The sequence below is a fragment of the Gastrolobium bilobum genome, unplaced genomic scaffold (assembly GCF_033153095.1).
Source record: "Gastrolobium bilobum isolate Gb01-03AN ecotype WA unplaced genomic scaffold, APGP_CSIRO_Gbil_v1 utg53652, whole genome shotgun sequence".
NCBI lineage: Eukaryota > Viridiplantae > Streptophyta > Magnoliopsida > Fabales > Fabaceae > Gastrolobium > Gastrolobium bilobum.
Genome location: NW_026895564.1, coordinates 119783 through 136925, shown reverse-complemented (window position 1 = coordinate 136925; position 17143 = coordinate 119783).

Here is a 17143-nt window from a genome sequence, read left to right as displayed (position 1 = left end):
AAAATATAATAGTTAACCATGTTTGAAGTAGATAATTATATGTGAGAAGCTAAAAATAAATTCATGTATTAATTATACTTATTTGTGTGATCTTATTTTTGTGTCATTTAATCCTCTTAAATTCTTCATGGATTCGTTTAAAAATTTTATTTTCTTATTTAATGATTTACCTAAAAAATTGATAGTTTTCAAAATGATTTAATTATTAAATATTATAATGTAAAAGTAAAAAACCTCAATAGAATTTGGGAGTGGATCCTCTCATGTGTTAATTATAATTAACATGACCATGTCATGTGGAGAAATCATAACTATACATGGGTGAGTTAACGATGATAAGGGAGAAGAGAGAAAAAATATAAGGATAAGAAGTTACACAATCATCACCGTTGATTTAATTATTAATGGTTAAAATCCTCTCACATGATATGATCATATTAAATTACAGATGAGATGATCCATATCCGTAAAAAAACATATTAATTTGTAAAGGTGGGTCAGATTTTTATTTTTAAAAAAAAGTTTGAGCAAAAGGGTATTCTTTTCTTTTCTTTTCTTTTCTTTTGGTGGGTGATGGATCCTGACTTTCTTTTCGCCCGTCCTTATCTATGTTTCAATTTTGTATTGTTTCCCTCCAAAATGGATTTACGCACTCCTTTTTTTTTCAGTTTTTTGCCTTTTCTGTTTTGTGGTATGTTCGTCTTCCCTCTCTTATGAATTGGTTTGAACTTTAAAATTTAACCGCCAACTCTATTTTATTTTAAAGTTCGTTTTTTCTGTAGTTACTGCAGATAAGTTATCTATACAACGTTATTTTGGAACGGAAATTATGGTGTTTTTGTAATTTTAATTTATTTCAGAGTTATAATAGTCTTTATATTTATAATTTTTTAAGATTTTAATACCAAAACGATATCATTTCAAAAATAAATGCAGATAACTTATTTGCAGTAAGTTCATAAACATTTTTCCCTTTATTTTATTTTTTGAAACATTTGATTAACTATCCCTTCCAACAATCAATCTATAATACCATGTTTAAAACGAATCAAGCAAAATCTCAAACAGCCTTTTTACCGCGGAGTTTCGGTTGAACCACATAATTGATTTTTATTGTCACTCAAGTGATAACGCTGAAATATATAATTGGGTGTTTGTTGCAAAAATTAAAGTCCGAGGGTTTATTTGACTGTTTTTTTTTTTTTCTCAAAACTATTTTGTAGAATAGTTAATAAATAGGTAATTTTTTTATAAAGTTAAAAAACAAAACTAAAATAATTCTGAAATGTTCTCTAAATTTGATTCTAAAAATTAAAAAATAATTATAATTTTTAGAACTATTTTTACAAAACAAACCTTATCAAATAGGTTTTGTTGTTCTGAAAATAAAAAACTATTTTTAGAACTCAATGTGTTTATGGATTTAAAGACTATAAAGATTAATGGGAAGTTCATTCCTATTAGGAGTGTTCATCAACCGATCCAAACCGATTCAAACTGCGGTGACCGAACCGAAAAATCGAATAAACCGAAAACTGAAAAATCGAAAAAAAAACCCGCAAATTTTAATTGGATTGGATCGGTTTTCGGACGGGTTGATGAAAACCGATCCAATCCTAACCGATCCAATATATTAATTCCTCTCTACTTACTTGGGCATTTCCCCAATCATAGCCCAAAAATTTTGAAACCTAAGAAAAAACTTAGTCATATCTCATCAACAAAATTTCGTCTGCGTAGAGTTTCATATCTCATTGTCCAAAAAAAAATTATATTATTGTCTATTGATGCTTTTGTATTTCAAAAAATTAAATTTATAAAGCCAATATATACAAAAGTTGTTATTTGCACAATAATCATGAAACAAATTTAAAATTTAAAAAAAAAAACCGAAAACCGATCCAATCCAAACCGAAAAAAATTGGATTGGATCGGATCGGATTTGAAAAAAATCCAAACCGAATGGATGATTACATGAACAAACCGAAGGGATTGGATCGGATGATTTTTGCTTCCAAAATCGATCCAATTTAGACCGCGAACACCCCTAATTCCTATATATCATTCTCACGGAGAAAATTATAAAGTTGCGATCAATGTGAAGCAATAAAAGTAATATTTTTTTATAAAAGGTTTATGGAATTAAAGACTATAAAGATTAAAATAAGACTAATTACTAAACTAAGCAATAAGTAATGTAAAAGTAAAGTAAGAGTGCACTAGATTACCCAAAAAAGGAGTTAGAGTGCACTCGAGAATAAATAATTCAAGTATCAAAGTCGATTGGAATCATTTTTCCCTATATTACAACTTCACTAGAATGCTGAAACAATGTTATAGAAATCCTCCATCAGTAACCAGAACAAATAATTTTACGTAGGCCCTTTCACCAACCTTACACGTATAACCCAACAATTAATCCTCATTTCCCTATGCAAAATTAACTATTGGATTCGATTAAGAACAAGCTCCATGTGGCTATTATCACAACTGGATCGTGTCATGACGATAAAAAATTAAAAACAATGGAGTCCCACCAAAGTTTATTTGGGAAAACATTGAAAAAACCTCTTTGTTTAAGAACATTGGTCTTTCAAAACATAAATGGATTCAGAAGTTGATTATGAGTAGAAAAGGTGTTAGCACCCTACATCGTCCATTTAAAAAATGGTTACCTTATATTAATTGTGCAAGTTATTGAAAAAAAATTTAAATATTTATTTCACCCCATAGAATTAAATAAGAATGATTAAAGGAATAATTTTATTTTTGGGCTTAAGGGTGTAACACCCTGTCTCTAGTCAATTTGCTAACATGCAATATGGTAATAAAAGCGCAACATACTTAATTTATTAAGTGGAAAACCTTACTCAAAATATCATCGTTACCTTAAGTATCTAGGTGACTTAACTTTTTCTTTTACTTACATTACATAATTGTCATACATATTATATTTTCATATTATTATAAACCGTACAGTATCATACCTACACAAAATGGTAAAATGTCAATTGTGTAATCCTAGACAATGATATGATAAATTGGAGCTTAATTTGAGGAAAATAATATCGGAAATGGATTCAATACGAAATTTGGAGTTTGTAGGTATATTTTGAGAAATTTTAATGAATAATGATTTTTACTTGATAAAATACTGCAGTATAATTGCATCTGTAAAAGTGCAAAAGTGAAATTATGCTCTAAAAAATAAAAATATGTAGAGTTGGAATAAAATTAATGAAATATAAATTTAGTGATGATTGGTGGGTTAAATGAATAAGTTTAAGTGAGTTAAAAGACAAGTGAGTCTCACCTCCCACTTAAATGGATTAAAGCATATGAGAAATAGCATTTTCACTCATCTTCTCCCTCTCTTCCGATTGAAACCATCGACCTCCTCCATTGGTGAATAAGGCAAGGTTTTGCTTGCCTTGTTTGACCTAATCTAGCCACCAAATCACAAAACTTTAAACATCAAAGTTGTTTGTATTGAGATTGTGAGTATCTTTCCTTTCTCGAGGGTGTCTTGAAAGTGAGCGTGTGAAGAGATCCTTCTCCACCTCCCTTGGATGATTTTGTTGTGGAAGAAGGCTTTTGAGGGTGGTTGAACTTGTTTAATTGCTTGGAAACTACTCCTATGGTCATTTGAAGACTATTAGTGGTAAGTTTCTATACTCCCTTTGAGTTTTCATGGAAATCATAAAATGGATGGGTGTTTGGTTATGTATTGTTGAGTTGTGGTAATTAGGATCATTAAATGTTATGTCTCCTTTTGAATTAAATGCTTAAAATGATGTATGATGATGATTGAACCAATAAAATTTATAGTGATATGTAAATTTTAACTTAGTGAAATTTATGGTTGGAAAGTGTTGAAATTTATGGTTGAAATCATTAATGTGGTGGATGGACCTTATGTGTAGGTCTTGGGGAATTTAATTTGGATGTTAGAGGAACATGAAACATATTTGAATCATTAGAATTATCTTGGACCTTGCATGTTGTCATTAATGGCTATGTAAGCACATTTGAGAGAAATTGTGGTAAGGTTCCCATTGGGTATGTGGAATGGTTTGATAGTGTTGGATTAAATGGTGAGGTTTGTTGTGAGTTGTAGAATTACTGTGACTTGTTGATCAAGTTGCTGATGATTATAATAACCCTAATGTTGAGAATTCAAAATCATAGAGTTATTATGAGGACATTTAATGAGATGAGGACGAAATTATATGAATAACCCTATTGATGGTATTTTAAACAGGTGGATTTCTGCCTGTTATTTTTTACTGCTGATTCAGCAAAAAATAGTAGAATAACCCTAACCAAGTGAATCTGAGTTAGAGAGTTATTCTAATGATACCAGTATCATAGATGAGTTTAGAATTCAATTATGTAAAGATTGACACCCACATTGTGGGTATTCTGAGAAAGTGAGTTTTGACCTGATATTTTGTGTTGTTGAGACAGTAACAGGTATCTGATTAATCATAATCAATGAATCTTAGATAGAGGACTATTCTAAGGATATAATTATCATAAATGATAAGAGAATTGGATTATGTGAATCCCGATACCCATATTGGGGGTATTTTGATAAAATCACTGTTACCGGGTATTTTGCACTACTGTGATATCAGCCAATATAGTTCTGAAATGAGAAAAAAAATGAGAAAAATGAATATAAGTTCAATATATGTCAAACAAGTCATAATTAGATCAATGATGTAAAGTTAATAAAGTTATGAAGTCCAGGTACGTTAAGGATACCCGTAAGGACTACAGTGTAGTTAAACAGCAGTAAGCATATCTGTGAGATACTAATTAGATTTTTGAGTTAGAAACATGTTAATTAAATACACTTGATATTAATTACTAAAGTTTGGATCTTGAGAGTTTCCGGGTAAAAATTTGATAACAATTCAAAGAAAAATTACATCGGGTGTTACTAAATGACAGAAGCCACTTAATGACATAGCAAAATCCTAAAAACATAAGGAGCCCCTCTTCCTTGCATCCCATCAGTGCCCAACAACCTCCCCTCTCTCTCTAAGTTTGAGTTTTCAAATTCCTCCTTCTTTTCTCTAAGATTTCACCACTTAAACTTCATCAAAATCCAAAACACTCTTCACAAATCTTGTTCTTTAGCCTTTGAACTTGTGAAAGCTTGTGTTCTTGACCCTTGAACCTTAAATTTTTGTGGCTGAACTTTCCCATACAGCAGCTGCATATTCTTTCCTCTTATGGAAAAAAATGGTGGTTGAAGCTCTCTGTTGAAGAACACATTTCTTTTGGTCATTTTTTGATTTTCTATTGTAAGTTCCTTGCATTTTCTTCTTGAAAAACCCTACCTTTACTCTTTTAAATTTATGTTCTTGATTCTAAATCCTTGAATATCTTATGAAGGTGTGTTCTTGGTAAAAAGGAAACATTCTTGGTAAGTAAAGGTTAAAGCTTGAACTAAAGGAGCCATCTTGAAGAAGTAATACTTAGATCCATGGAAAAGATGACACTAAAACCCTTCTTTCCTCCACTTTCAATTCGGCCATGATGTATTCTTGTTGATAATAATGTTGTAAATTATTAAAAATGGGGTCTTGGTGTTTAAATGTGTTAGTGGAAGTCTAAAACTCAAGAAAGATGTAAACTTGTAAGAGAAAGTGTCACCTTTGGCTAATGTGTGAGTTGTTCCTTGAAATAGATGAACTAAGAACCCTAAAACCTTCCATTATGATTCTACCCTATTCCTCTAAATTAGGGTTTAATGGTTAAAATTAATAAAGATGACACTTTTGTGGACTAATGGCTTGAGGGACTTAATTAAACAAAGAAAGTCTGTAAAAAAGACAAGTAAAAACCCTAATCTAGCCATCTTGCAATTCGACCAAGTAGTGCATCCTAGGATTTGGAATTTTAAAATATGTTCTAAGACTTAATTATGATACTATAAAACCGTAAAATTCACCTAATTAGGGTTTAGAACCACTAATCATGTAATTAGTGAAGTAAATGAACTAATGCATAAGTGATGATGTGGAATTACATAAGGGATATAAATAAGTGAAAAACCATAAATTTATGTTCACTTAGGGTTTCCAACTAAACCTAATTAGAGTTTGCTAATTAAACTTAATTAAGGGTTCAATTGCTAACTTAAGCCTAAAGTGAGTTAAAATCCACTTAGTTATATAATTAAATAATGGAAAATCATAAGGAGTACCCCTATGTACATTTCGGCCATGTCCATTAAATTAGGGCTTCGGGTTGCAAAATTGTAAAGAATGATGAATTAGGGTTTGTTGTGTAATTAAGGATTAATTCAACTTGTGAATTGAAGTGTGAGTTGATTTTTCATGTTTGGGACCTTGTATATGCCACAACCAAGTAAGGTAATGTGACCTTGATTTGGTTGATCCTTGAGTTAGTGGCCTAGAGTTTAATTAAGTTAAGAAGGCTTAAAAGTGAATGATCTTTGAGAATTGGATTGTGAATCTTTAAATTGTCTTAAGTTGTGGACTTAAGTCTTAGGATCCTAAGGGGAATTAATGTTCAAGGTTATGAATGACATATAGGGATTATGAATGCCTTAATTGGTTGCAAGTTAAGTGGGAAAAGTCTTAACCTAAGTGAGTTATTAATGGACTAAGTGTCTAATGAGTTGTTGGTGACTTAGGGAAGAAATGACCACCTTGTCTCTGCCATTAAGGTATATATGGCTAGGATAAGTTGAAAATATTACAAGCTCTCTTAGTTGCTTAGAGTTTAATTCTAAGATGATTGAAGTGCTTAAATCACATAGTTGATTGTGTTATAAGACAACACTTCTATATGACTTGAAACATGTAATTATGAAATTAATGGTCTAGACTTGTGTTGGGCATATTATTGGCATATGATATGAGTATGTAAAAAGGAAATGGAATCAATAAATGGCTAAGTCTTGTATATTTAATTGACTAATTAATATGTTATTAATGCATATATATTATTCCTTCTCTAGGTGTGCCTAGAGATACTTGTTTGTGAGGACATTGTGTTGAGCATACGTACTTGCCTAGGCAAGTGGGCTTGAGTATAGCTTCCTGAGGTAAGCTCTTTGTTTAGGATGTTCATCTTCTCTTGTGACTCCATCATGATGGTGGGCATTATGGTTGCATTGTATGAGATATATTGTATATGTGCATTCATTCACATTCATATGGAGATTGTATGATTCATTATGTTATGATGCACTGATGATATATGTTATGAGGTTTCTGGCCAGTGAATAGGTATGTAGGTTATTGGGTCATTCCCTTGAGTTATTTCATACTAGACAGAGATTTGTGTGTAGACCGCCTATGACTGGACTCTGGGGGTTATTGCACACTATGCATGTTGGACATGCCAAGATGTCGGCTATTCGAGGTTCGAGTCCTGGAATAGCTAACCAGGATCAGATATGATGCTATGTTTATGTTGTATGATTATATATATGCTTTATATCTGACTTGTCATGCAGGAAGTGGATTCAAGGGAATAAAGGATTCTCTATAAACTTTGAGTTTACTGAGATTGTTGTGATCTCACCCCTTCTTGGGGACATCATTTCAGGTACCTATCATAGTGATAAGCCCTCCTTGGGCAAGGACCAGGCACGTGGCTAGTGGAGTGCCAGTTGGATATTTATTTGATAGCATGTTTAGTATTTTAACATGCTGTAGTTATGTGATTTTGAGATCATGGCAATTAAATAATAATGCTCATGACTTCTATTTGATGGGCTGATGGGAGAATTATGTCTTTGATATGTATTTATCTAGATGCATGTGTTGAGGATATGAACATGATGTAATTGATATTTTGATTTGGGGCATGAAGCCTTTATGTATGTATTGACCCATTGAGGGGATCATAGTCCGTGTGGGACTTGTGAGATGATCGATTATATAAACTGTGTCTATCAGGATTATGTTATAGTGTGAGATTCTTATATCCTAGATATCCATTAAACAACTGTTATGTTGTCCGTGGGACTCTAGCAGGAATGACACTTGTTGTCATATCTGGTTAGTCAATGGCCACTACTAATGGCTAATGGGATTAGTTAGTAGATGTATGTCTTAGAATTTACGCTTATACAATATCTCATGTGAACGCTTTTGGAAATGTTTTTAGAAAACATTTTGGGAAAATTTAACTCATATTTTTATAAGACGATTCTATATTTAATAAGATAAAGTCTTCCGCTGTGTACACTATAATATCATGTATGTTAACAACCGGAGTACTACGAGGTGTTACAATGATCATTGTAGGTTACCTTTCACAGACTCAATAGAAGTGGAATAAGCTTGGAGCTTACGTTGGAGAACATTGCTTGTGGAATTGAGGTAAACTCTTGGAACTGGGGTTAATCTCCTTGTGTGTTCTACCATGCCCATGTTGGGAGTGATGGTTGGATGTGTGCTCTTTGATAATATATGTAATAGTATGTTTATACATTATTGACATGATGATTGACATGCGTGTGGCATGTTGTGTGATATTGCAATTGTGATCTCTAGCCAATAGATGTGTTGGTTTGGACTTTCGTCGGTTTATGCTCCTTTGGGGAGTTTCGGTCGGGTTTTGCCATAGAGTCATCTCTGGGAGCGACACTAGGGAGCTCCAAACTTAGGACTTCCGCTAGACAGGTCTCCTTGGGAGTTCCAGTTGGGTTTGCCATAAAGTCTTTCAATCATAGGAGAGGCGCCAGGAAGCGTCCCGGGAGAAGTTTGATGGGGTCCTTCAACGAAATCCTTGTAGGGATGTTCTTGGATTGTGCCCAGTTGGTTATGTGATTTTGTATGTTATACTGTTCATATATGTATCATTGCATGCACATTGAGTGAGCCACTAGGCGGAGTGACCTTCCGGTGCCATTGATTTACTGAGATATGTATGTATATCTCACCCCTATTTGGGGCACCATTTCAAGTTCAGGTGAGCACATTGGAGCTTCGGGCAAAAGGCCCATTTTGGTGCATGAGATTCATATGTCATTTTGGAATATATATGCACATATTGACCTTCATTGTGTAGAGGACTTAATATATGAACATGATATTGCATATAGTTGTATTTACCATGCTTTTGTTGTTCATATGTAATTCTAAGTCTCCTGATCATTAGTTGTATTTTGGAATCAATTGTATATGCCTCATTTTATCATTTTGGATATTGGTGAGCATGGGGAATGTCTATGCCACTTGGATTATATTTAAGACTTGGTTGTGGTAAAGAATATCATATGGAGGTGTATAAATTGATGGAAAGGTCAATGACCTATTGGATGTATTGAGTTGTGAAATAGTCAAGTAAATATTGGATGACATTTGATTACGTACATTATTGTAAAATTGGCAAAGGTTGAGAATATAAACAGAATTCTGCCCAATTTTCATATCCCATATGATAGAATTAGACCCCTTGGCCCTCTTGGAAGTTATAGGTCTTTCTTTTAACTTTCCAACGAGACCAAAATTGTGTAAATTGGATAAGTATAACTCAAGTTATGAGTGAAACACCAAAGTAGGTTGAAATCCCCTGTTTTGGTGCCTATCTCCAGACTCGTGCCACTTTTGGCGTCATGGTGGCACTACCAAATAGTGGTAAATCGTATCCTTGGCGTTGTTGGCACCGTAACATTTCTTCGTGGTGCTATCAGCGTGGGGCCCCTCTGAGTTTCTGCATTCTTTTCTTAGAAAATTCATAACTTGAGCTATGCTGCTCAAAATTGAGCGCGGTTTGAACCCACTCGAAGCTAATGGAGAAATATATAATATCGTAAGAGATGAGAATCATAATGGAAGTATATAATTCTTAGTTACAATCCCAGCAATTCATTTATAAAAATGCGAGTAAACTTTTTTTTTTTCATTACGCGAGCATTTAAAATAATAATAAAACGTAATGAGTAAAAGTTATGATCATAATAACTGAAATATAAACGCGGAAAAATTAAAAAAATTTCCTAACTATCATATAATACTTCTCTCAAGTCACTAAGGGGTTCTCATAAACCGACTTAGCATAATTCTCACTTTTAAGGTTTTTACATAACTGAACATGGTTCAGTAATCTGGACACTGCACAAAATCCGCAAGCTACGAACCTCTCATATTTTAGTGTGTTATTCTATACTTAATTATATTTCCAACAAGCTATCACACGCTCCATAAAGTTCTCGTTTGCTCCGGTTATCACCGTTTGAAGTTGGACAAGCAAAGCTGCCAGCAACCTCAAACAGGGCTCCAAACAACCTCTACTCTTTCAACGATTCTGGACAAACTACACCACCAATTTCTCTGAATTTTTATAAAGTAAACTAGAAATCTCAAGCTTCAATTTGATATATCATGGGCTTAATTTGACCAAGAATTGAGGGATAAATAAATTCCCCAATTCAGTGACCCGACAGCCCCAAGTGCAGGGCCATTCTGGGCAGTCATTATTCAATCTCCTCTACAGGTCTGTGTACAACTCCAATGGCTACCAAATTTTAACACAACATATTTGACATCTTAAGCTTCAAAATGGTGTATGGAACGCCCCTATTAGACTTCTTTGGAGGGAGATATGTTCTCTCGAAGTTTACCAAAATCTTTCATTTTATAAAAAAATTCAACGGCATCTCATTTGTTTATTCAACCTATCCCACTTTATCAAAAGTTTGTTATTATCCTCAAATGGTACCTAATAGACATGGGTGGTACTCAAGGACCAGCAATGTAATGTCCCACATCAGTTGGAGAGGGAAACAGAGCATGCCTTAGATAAGGGTGTGGATACCTTTCCTTGTAGGAGACCTTTTGGGGGTAACCCGAAACGTAAAACCGTGAGCTCGACGGTGCTTGTGCGCGGGGTAGAGCGGACAATATCCTGCTACAGGGTTTGAGGCAGTTACATATGGTATCAGAGCCTGGCCCTGGACCGGTGTGTACAGCGGGGACGCTGTATTCCCAGTGGAGGAGGATGTAATGTCCGACATCGGTTGGAGAGGGAAACGAAGCATGCCTTATATAAGGGTGTGGATACCTTTCCTTGTAGGAGGTCTTTTGGGGGTAACCCAAAACGTAAAACCGTGAGCTCGACGGTGCTTGTACGCGGGGCAGAGCGGACAATATCCTGCTACAGGGTTTGGGGCTGTTACAAGCAATACCTTGGTGCTCTTACAACCCACAATAATTTATATCAATTTACTCAATTTACATCTCATTACTTACATTTTCAAAACTTAAACATATTTCAATCACCTTAATCCATTTGCATGCATTCTTTCCACATACGCATAATCATCAACTAAAATAGGCCTAATGCCCTTTCATCATACATCATCTGTCAATATTATACAAGGTGCAATATTACAATTACAATTCTCCAATTACAACATAATGAATTAAACTTCAAAATAAAGCATATCAAATGTACAAGGATGGTGCAATAGTGATTTGGCCATATGGCATAAGTCACTTAAGTGGGGTGTGTCCCACCGCCACCTCACGTGATTCAAACTAATTCAAATCTCCTGCTTAATCCACTAAACGTCCATTAATTTCTAGACTATTTAGAAACTCCAATTTTTAACATTAACCATTGTCCTTTAATTGCCCTTGATCAGATGACTCCGGAGTTTTTCGGTCGTTCAGAGAAATCACAGTTTTAAGTTGTTATGCGCGATGTGGGCACGCTTCCCCAAAAACCCTAATTTCAATTAGTTTTCACCAGAAATCATATTTACTAGTCCTATGTACCGTTTATAACTTATTTTCAAACCTAGAGCTCAAAATTCATTTGGCACGCTTTACGGTACAACTGTACCGCGATATTTTTACCTGGTAAACACACTATTAATCATTTTTCCAGAAACTTGCCTAACCACTTAATTTTTCGTTCTGAATCCATTTCCAGGATTAGTTTTTCCTTTTGAGACCTTCTACTCAATTTTTCTTTCCTAGGGTTACGTGTTTAGCAAATTATCATTTTACCCTTTTTACGTATTTTGGTTCTAATTTCAGGATTTTCACTAATCCTACCCTTTAATCCTCATTTATATATATAATTATATGTTTTAGAAATATGAGGTGTTATATTCACCCCTCATTTTTGAAATTTTGTCCACAAAATTAAATCATACCTGTCCGCTACCTCAGGATGCAGCCAGAGAACCTCATCCTCCCGATCCCAACTAGCCTCCTTAGGTGGACGTCCTTCCAACTGAATCTATAACATTGGAATTATCTTGCTCATCAGCCTTTTTTCATTACGGTCTAGTATGTCAATAGGACTAACATGAGTCTTCAGGTTCTCCCGAATTTCAATATCATCTGGTATCAACACATGTGATTCATCCAGAACATAACGCCGCAGCTGTGACACATGAAAAATGTCGTGTACATTCGACAACTGTGGAGGTAAGGCAAGCTGATAGGCCACTAATCCCACTCTTTTCATAATCTGATACGACCCAATAAACCGAGGACTCAGCTTCCTTTCTCCCAATGCACGGCCAACACCCGTGACCGGAGATAACCGCACAAATACATGGTCACCTTCTCCAAATTCCAACGGTCTATGTTTATTATTATAGTAACTTTTCTGCCGATTCTGTGCCTGTTTAAGTTTTTCTCTGATCATTTCGATCTGCACTGTAGTCTCCTGCACAAAATCTAGACCAAATCTCTCTTTGTCATCTACCTCAGTCCAATAAGTAGGAGTACGACATCTCCGTCCATAGAATGCCTCATACGATGACATGCCCAGACTGGAATTAAAACTGTTATTATAAGAAAATTCCACTAATGACAAGTATATGTCCCAAGTAGTACCCTGCTCCAGTGTGCAAGCTCTCAACATATCCTCAAGTGTCTGTATGGTCCTCTCAGTCTGACCATCAGTCTACGGGTGATACGCAGTGCTCAGCCTAAGCTGAGTGCCAAAAGCCTGCTGCAAAGCTCCCAAAAGCGTGAAGTAAACTTCGGGTCCCGATCACTTACAATATTAACCGGAATACCGTGGAGCCTTACACTCTTATTCATATATAGTTTTGCTAATCTCTCCGTAGAGAAATCCACTCGCACTGGCAAAAAATGTGCAGACTTCGTAAGTTTGTCCACTATAACTCAAATTGAATCGTAACCAGCCTGAGTCCGAGGCAAACCAACAACAAAATCCGTAGAGATGGTCTCCCATTTCACTCTGTTATATCCTGTGGCTGAAGTAAACCAGCAGGTTTTTGATGCTCTATCTTCACTTTCTGACAAAATCTGTAACATCCTTTTTCATCCTAGGCTACCAGAACTTAACTTTCAGATCTAGATATATTTTTGTAGCACCTGGGTGAATAACATACTGACCCTTATGGGCCTCAACCATAACTTCCTCTGCTAACTCCTTGGGCACCACAATCCCGCCCTGATACAACAACACTCCCTATTCATTCACAGATACACTGCTCTGGCCTTTCAAGTATCTCCTTAGCCTTGTTTTATTACATAATCTTCATAGGATACAAGTTGCACCATTAAAATCTTGAAACAGAATTGCAAATGCCACTGCCCAGGGGAGTATTCGAATACTTCCCGAAAAGCATTCGAATACTGCCCGAAAGTAATCGAATAATTTTCCAAGTATTCAGATACTTCCTTGACAGTAGCTAAAAATTCGTTTCTACCAGGTAGTAATCGAATACTTATTCGATTACTCCCTAGACAGAGGCCATATCAGCCCTGTCGTGCTGCACAATGGGGTTTTTTAACCCCTTACAGCTGTTAGTATTTGGGTGTCGTAGAGACAATCTTATGATTAAATAAGGACATAGATGTAGACCTTTTTAATATTGTCGCAAATAAATAAAAGCACTCTTTATCTTGTTTCATAATTCTGTCTCGATATTAATGTTAATATATTATGAATAACTTGATAAACCCCGTGGAATAAAATAGGTATCTCTTGAGTATATGTGATGAGATCACAATCATGAGGATTCAAGAATACCGGATGTTTATTCCTAATTTTATGTTCCTAGTCTAGAGATACTGAGAATGGGGTCAGTAATCTCGGGTAAGACTAGCACGACTTATCTACTTGTATATGGATACAAGGTATAGACCTCATGTGCTACAGATATGGAGATGTCTTAGCTAAAGTCGTGGGTGGACCTATAAGGGTATAGCTCGCACTGAACAGACCCACAAAGAGACTCTATGAGGAACTCTCACAGAGAGTATCATTAGAGTAGTCTCTTTATATTTGGGTATGTCTTTCTTAAGACAAGAAGTTATTACCTAGACTGTGTTCTAGAAGGCATGCTTTGATTGTGCACCTCGTCTACCTGAAAAATGGAGACTCATAGGTATACTGTTGGGCTTGTCCTGAAAGAACACAGGGCTAGGGTGATAAGCTGAAGGAATTCGTCAAATCTCTGTGAGAGATTAGGTTATCTGTAAACCGGAGAAATCGGGATGACATTTACAGGGACTCGGGAATCTATGCATAGTAAAAGAGATCATGAGATGATCTGCCTTTAGAGTCTGTAAATTGAAGATTCCCTATTTCGAATAAAGCTTACCCTAAACCGCAGGGGTTGATACGCTTCCTTACCCTAGGTTTTATGGGAAGGTAACCGAGACGAAAGGAAATATATACGGCAACCAAATATGTGCAATAGGATAACCAAGCCATTCTCTTCTCCTCTCCTGCGCCACTTTTGTGAAGTTTTCACATTGAAAGCTTCACTCTTTCAAACACTTTTACCTAGCCTTTCTCTTCACACAGTGTGCGCTTAACAAGCCTTATTGTAGTGATCACTTGGTGGTTTCACAAGAAGGAGTTCTTGCACCTAGACGCAGTTGGTGGTGTGGATCAACGTTAGAGGGTCTGAACCCTTCAGACCTACCTTGATCATCACGAGTTTTCACGAACAAGGTAACATCATGCTTTCCTAAAGCATGATCTTGAATGCATGTGTGTTCCGCAATGAAAAAGTTTTGTTTTTCCCTCCAGCATGCATCGACCTTCAAGGCCATTTCCAACTTTCAACAACTTCTATACAATTGACCTAAGGGACCTTTATTTATATATATACCTGACTTAAGCCACTTAAAGACTTTAATTACTGATTCCATGAAACCTAGTTCATATGACACAATATCAAATGGGTAAAGCAATACAATTATTTAAGAGACATAAACTTATACATATTTTCCAACAAGAGCAAAAAAACTCAATAGATATATGGTGGCATAGTCAACCCCTATGCTCACATCAAATAAAGCATAAATAATCTAGCGTAAAATCATACATCTGATACATAATCATCAAGTCCAAACAAATGTAGACATATAACATAAATCCATGCATGTCTCATGCTATATCTTTACTCCGGCCTCTTGGCTCTAGAGGTATCCATCTCATGAATATCTGTACCTGAAAAATATGCCCTAGAAGGGGTGAGATCTCTAACAGAAATCTCAGTAAGCAATGTAACACCCCGTGTGCACTCGGTGTATTATAATACATATGGTAAATTAAAACCTGCTTAATTAATAAAAACATTGTGTAGAAGCTTACTAATTCAATTATGAATATATCATGTGCAATTACCTCAATATTAAACCTCAATGTATAAAAAGAAACTTTAGTACTAAACCTGTATGTAATGCCAGCTCATGTACTGTATAACTTCAAATAATATAAAAATACCAAGTCATAGTACTACATCAAGTAGCCATGACAATATACTGATACATTATTACATAACTCAAGTCTCAACATAAAATACTATATCAAGTGGCAGGGACAATCCCCCTGCTCACACAAATATAAATAACCAAGTCTGATTAAAATGTAACAGCATCAAGTCTCAGCATAAGTCATATACATAAAACCAAGTAAATCTCCACGCAAGCAAACTATCAACTAAATATCTTCGGCCTCTTGCCTCTAGGGTCCTCCATATAACTATCTAAACCTGAAAATCTGCCCCAGACGGGGTGAGGTTTCTAAAAAGAAACCTCAGTAAGATAAGGGGTCCTCAAGGACTTTTCCGCCCCAAGCTCACTTACAGGTATATAATAAATTCAAAATAGATAAAATGCATAGGCATATTATAACAATTCATTCAATCAGCAATACTTCATATTCCACAGTAATATCTCAACAATAATAATAATATCTCATGTATGTGATGTATGCAAATGTGGTTCAACTGGCCAGGGAACAGGATAGGGTTTGTGCACGTATGCTACCTACCAAACATGAGGGATGTTGCCTCATGCCTTGCACACCAGGGTTGCTGCCTGATCGTACAAGTACTAACATCACATCCATACATTACATCAACAGACATATCCACATATCTTAGGAAAATATTAGTATATATATCATTTTCACCAGAGCATACCATGCACATAAACCACCCTCCCATGGAGGTTGGTGGAACCAACAGAGAAACAATCCGAGGACCAGAAGCTTACCTGTACCCGTATACCCCTTTGACTCGAACTCGGTATCACAAGGGTCCACACCACAAATAGAATTTAATGCACTCACAAATCTGGTTCAATGACCATAATAGTATCAATATACATATTCTAAAATTCCAAAGCAATCGAATATTATTTTCTTTTTCATTTCGAACCTGGAGGTCCTTTCTAAGGCTTACCATTTAACTTATTTAATTTTAGGTGATTATTATATATATGTATATCAACATACATCTACCTTAGTTATATAAACATACATTCTTTTATAAAATTCTGCACATCTTCATTGGATATAATATTTGCATCTACGTAAGTTATATATATATATATATATATATATATATATATATATGGGTTTTATAATTCTCATTTAACATGAGATTTCAATTTTTCCTACACACCCTTCGATTTCCGTGCTGACATGGGTCCTACATATAATTTTTTCTAACACATGGGTCCCACATGCTTTTTATCTCTACAACATGAGAATTGAATTCTCATTTAACATGAGAAAATCAAACCCCTATATATATATATATTCATTCTTTTATAAAATTCTGCAAATCTTCGTTGGACATAAACGTGTATATATAATATATATATATATATTATATAAATATAAATATAAATATATAAATATA